The sequence below is a fragment of the Salvelinus sp. IW2-2015 genome, unplaced genomic scaffold, assembly GCF_002910315.2.
Source record: "Salvelinus sp. IW2-2015 unplaced genomic scaffold, ASM291031v2 Un_scaffold2969, whole genome shotgun sequence".
NCBI lineage: Eukaryota > Metazoa > Chordata > Actinopteri > Salmoniformes > Salmonidae > Salvelinus > Salvelinus sp. IW2-2015.
The window spans coordinates 65,481-70,982 of record NW_019944264.1 but is presented as its reverse complement, the minus strand read 5'-3'; the positions used below and the strand labels follow the sequence as shown (position 1 = coordinate 70,982).

Below are 5,502 nucleotides of genomic sequence, written 5' to 3'. Positions count from 1 at the left end.
GCACTATGAAATGACCCCAGATCAGTAGTAGGGCACTATGAAATGACCCCAGATCAGTAGTAGTGCACTATAAAGTAAACAGGGTGTCATTAGGAAAGCATCCAATGTCTAAAACAGTCAAAACACTGACTAAAGGCCAAGATAAAAGAGATGGGGGTTTTCACCCATTATTTAAAACCTCCTCGCTCACCTGAAGAGGAACTGTCTGTTGAGGTTGGATTTCTCTATGGTGTCCATGTCTGTCACGATGACCTCACCCTCCCCGCTGGCCAATCCAATCATGGCGAAGTTCTTCAGCAGCTCACAGCCAATAGCGCCAGCCCCAACCAGGAAGTAGCGCTGTTTAGCCAACTCCTCTTGCAGCTTGGAGCCGAACACAGCGATCTGGCCGTCATAGCGACTGTTCCTCTGGGGAGGGGGAGGAGGAGGGGGGTTTAGAGAAGCAGGTGTTTTATACTTCTATAACAACATGTGTTCTGTATCTGCAGGGTCTGGATGTGTGACTGTGTGTGTGGGGGGGTGGTAAGTGTACGTGGTAGGTGTGTGTGCGTGGTAAGTGTACGTGGTAGGTGTGTGTGCGTGGTAAGTGTACGTGGTAGGTGTGTGTGTGGTAAGTGTACGTGGTAGGTGTGTGTGTGGTAAGTGTACGTGGTAGGTGTGTGCAGTATACTCACAGGGGCACAGTCCTCTTCAGTGAGCATGGCTCCTCCCTCTTCCTCAGACAGACACTCCAGAGCGTCAAAGTACAGCCACTGCATCATGGGCATAAACTTCCCTGTACACGCCTAGGAGACACACACACACACACACACACACACAGTTATAATACTGTACAGCCACTGCATCATGGGCATGAACTTCCCTGTACACGCCTAGGACACACAGTTATAATACTGTACAGCCCCTGCATCATGGGCATGAACTTCCCTGTAGGGAGATGTAGTTTTCATTAAGCAAATATTCAACCTAGTTCAGCACAGAAACATGGTAAATAACTACAATGGCCCGTTTTGCAGCTCAGAGACTGATCAGAATCTGTCCAAAATAAGCTCAATGAGTTTCTTTGGGTTTATTTTGGACCTCAGCTTGTTGCCTACCGTCCTGTCTTTGGGACAACGACTTCCATTGTTAGAGACATGAGCGTCTCCCCATTATATACAGACCTCTGGATGATACACGTTTACGGGGAGAACAGAGATTTTATTTATTTATTTATTTTTCCGTTATTTTACCAGGTAAGTTGACTGAGAACACGTTCTCATTTGCAGCAACGACCTGGGGAATAGTTACAGGGGAGAGGGGGATGAATGAGCCAATTGTAAACTGGGGATTATTAGGTGACCGTGATGGTTGAGGGCCAGATTGGGAATTTAGCCAGGACACCGGGGTTAACACCCCTACTCTTACGATAAGTGCMATGGGATCTTTAATGACCTCAGAGAGTCAGGACACCCGTTTAACGTCCCATCCGAAAGACAGCACCCTACACAGAGCAGTGTCCCCAATCACTGCCCTGGGGTATTGGGATCTTTGTTTAGACCAGAGGAAAGAGTGCCTCCTACTGGCCCTCCAACACCACTTCCAGCAGCACCTGGTCTCCCATCCAGGGACYGACCAGGACCAACCCTGCTTAGCTTCAGAAGCAAGCCAGCAGTGGTATGCAGGGTGGTATGCTGCTGGCAGATAACGTGAGATGGTAGAGATAAGAGTTTGGCTGGCTGCTACCGTCTGAGCACAGATGATGACTTTAACCTCTCTGTGGTATGTGGGACGCTAGCATCCCACCTGGCCAACATCCAGTGAGATTGCAGCGCGCCAAATTCAAATACAGAAATACTCATAAAGATTCAGGAAACAAAACATATTTTACATAGGTTTAAAGATTAACATCGTGGTCTAAGGCAATGCATCGCAGTGCTAGCGTGTAGCACCAGTGACTCTGGGTTCGAGCTCAGGCTCTGTCGCAGCGGCCGCGACTGGGAGGCCCATGAGGCGAGCACAATTGGCACTGCGTCGTCGGGTTAGAGAGGTTTGGCCAGCGTCGTCCCGGGTTATGGGAGGTTTTTGGCCCAGCGTCGTCCCGGGTTTAGGCCCAGCGTCGTCCGGGTTAGGGAGGGTTTGGCCCAGGTCCGTCGCCGGGTTAGGGAGGTTTGGCCCAGCGTCGTCCCGGGTTTAGGGGAGGGTTTGGCCGGCCAGGGATATCCTTGCTCTCATCGCGCTACTAGCGACTCCTGTGGCGGGCCGGCGCAGTGCACGCTGACAGGTCGCCCAGGTGCACGGTGTTCCTCCGACACATTGGTGCGGCTGGCTTCCAGGTTGGATGAGCGCTGTGTTAACTTCTCTACGGTAGGGGACAGCATTCGGAATATTGGGACTGAAATGCATGCCCAAATTAAACTGCCTGCTTCTCGGGCCCAGAAGATTGATATGATCATTAACTGGTAGATTTGGATAGAAACACTAAAGTTTCCAAAACTTATTAAAATAGTGTCTGATATAACAGAAACTGATTTGGCAGGCGAAAACCTGAGAAAAATCCATTCAGGAAGTAGGATTTTTTTTGGTTTTGTAGTTATCTATTCAATGCCATTACAGTATCCATTGACTTAGGACTCAAATTGCAGTTTCTATGCTCTCCACTAGATGTCAACAGTCTTTAGAAATTGTTTCAGGCTTGTATTCTGAAAAATGAGGAAGTAAGAGCAGTCAATGAGTGGACCCTAAAGTGTCACAGAGCTTTTTCATGCCCTCGACAGAGAGAGTGCCTTTCTTGTTTACCTTTTATATTGACGACGTTATTGTCCGGTTGAAATATTATCGATTATTTAGGCTAAAAACAACCTGAGGATTGAATATAAACATCGTTTGACATGTTTCTATGAACTTTACGGATACAATTTAGATTTTTTTGTCTGCCTGTTTTGACTGCGTTTGAGCCTGTGGATTACTGAAGACAATGCGAACAAAACTGAGGTTTTTGGATATAAAGAGACTTTATCGAACAAAATGAACATTTATTGAGTAAATGAATGTCTGCTGAGTGCAACCATATGAAGATCATCAAAGGTAAGGGATTCATTTTATCTCTATTTCTGACTTGTGTAACTGTTCTACTTGGCAGGTTACTGTTTGTAATGATTTGTCTGCTGGGCTATGTTCTCAAATAATCGTAAGGTATGCTTCTACCCACCAAGCCATAAGACTCCTGAACATCTAATCAAATCAATTTCACTGTAAAGTCTACTACACCTGTTGTATTCGACACGTGACTAATAAAATGTGATTTATTGGAGGGAGAACAGACACTATTCTCTCCCCCACATTAACAACGTGTTGGACAACATAAAGAACACATCCCTCCTTACACGTCCGAACATATCAGAGAGCAGATACAGTTCTGACAAGACCTGAAGTGAGCAGCTCCTTACCTTCAGAACTTCCTGTGCAGCCAGTCCACCAATGAAAGCGTTGAGTGGTGCCAGGTCGCCGGCGGAGACGAAGGCTAGTTTCTTAATGAGCGTGTCATCCAGCTCGTCCACCTTGGCTGACCCCGTCTGGGCGGCGTTCACCTCTTTAGCCAGGGACACCAACTCCTCTCCATCAGCCTGGAACACACAGAAAAGCATTACATTAAAAGCACTCACTAACTTTTTAATGGCAGCTAAAAAGGAAACGATCAAATTTGTACTTTGCATTTGATACAGTTTGAAAAAAAATGCTAGGCAGAAGATTGTGGGTGTCGCTAAATAACTAGAATAAAGAAGTTAAAACACACTTAGGGAAATAGAAAATAAACTGAACATATTTACTCAGTCACTAGATTCTGCATGAGCTTTTCACATATAACCAGTCCAATGGAAATGAATGGGATTATCAGTGTGTGTCAGGTAGGGTTGAGCGCTATCCAGATTTACATATCGTCATTCCTTCTATCATCCTTGGATTTACAGTATTACCGGCTTCGTACACAAGGGGGTGCCAGAAAACACACAAAAAGCCCATTGGGTGTCTATTACCAGAAAGCTAACAAAATTTGCACAAGTAATAGCAAATAAAAATTGCCAAGACAGGCAGTCCAGCTCAAAGTTATACATAAATAGGTAGGAGCTACCGAATGTCATTTTGGGTGAGTTTGGACATTTACAAGCGAGTGTATATGAGAGACATTGTGCAAACAGCCATCACAGTGAGGGGCTGCTGTCAACACACAGACTCAAATCTAACAGCCATCACAGTGAGGGGCTGCTGCCAACATTCAGACTTACATCTAACAGCCATCAGCCATCACAGTGAGGGGCTGCTGTCAACATAGACTCAAATCAAACAGCCATCACAGTGAGGGGCTGCTGCCAACACACAGACTCAAATCAAACAGCCATCACGTGAGGGGCTGCTGCCAACACACAGACTCAAATCTAACAGCCATCAGCCATCACAGTGAGGGGCTGCTGCCAACACACAGACTCAAATCAAACAGCCATCACGAGCTGAGGGGCTGCTGCAACACACAGACTCAAATTAACAGACATCACAGTGAGGGGCTGCTGCCAACACAGACTCAAATCAAACAGCCATCAGCCATCACAGTGAGGGGCTGCTGTCAACATACAGACTCAAATCTAACAGCCATCACGTGAGGGGCTGCTGCCAACACACAGACTCAAATCAAACAGCCATCACGTGAGGGGCTGCTGTCAACATACAGATCAATCAAACAGCCATCACGTGAGGGGCTGCTGCAAACACAGACTCAAATCTAACAGACATCACAGTGAGGGGCTGCTGCCAACACACAGACTCAAATCAAAACAGCATCACAGTGAGGGGCTGCTGCCAAACACACAGACTCAAATCTAACAAGATCATCACAGTGAGGGGCTGCTGTCAACATACAGACTCAAATCAAACAGCCATCACGTGAGGGGCTGCTGTCAACATACAGACTCAAATCTCTATCCACTTTAAACAATGCCACTTAAATATAATGTTTACATACCCTACATTACTCATCTCATATGTATATACTGTACTCTATATTCATCTACTGCATCTTGCCATCTTTATGTAATACATGTATCACTAGCCACTTTAAGTTTACATACTCTACATTACTCATCTCATTGGTATAGACTGTACTCTATACCATCTACTGCATCTTGCCATGCCGTTCTGTACCATCACTCATCCATATATCTTTATGTACATATTCTTTATCCCTTTACACTTGTGTGTATAAGGTAGTAGTTGTGGAATTGTTAGGTTCGATTACTCGTTGGTTATTACTGCATTGTCGGAACTAGAAGCATTTCGCTACACTCGCATTAACATCTGCTAACCATGTGTATGTGACCAATAAATGTGATTTGAAATTAACAGTACTGTCTCTGGAGCAGCATGTGTACACGCTGTGTGTGTGTGTGTTGTGTGTGCACATGCTAGGGCAACAGGCCTGCCTGCTCTGAGAAGACGGGCCAGAGAATGGAGAGGAGAAAAATGCAGAAC

General features: G+C 45.9%; 1 pseudogene; it reads right to left on the bottom strand.

The window, feature by feature from the left end:
• The window catches only part of LOC112075064 (ubiquitin-like modifier-activating enzyme 1), a 35,238-nt pseudogene that overhangs the window by 11,868 nt on the left and 17,868 nt on the right, over nt 1-5,502 (bottom strand).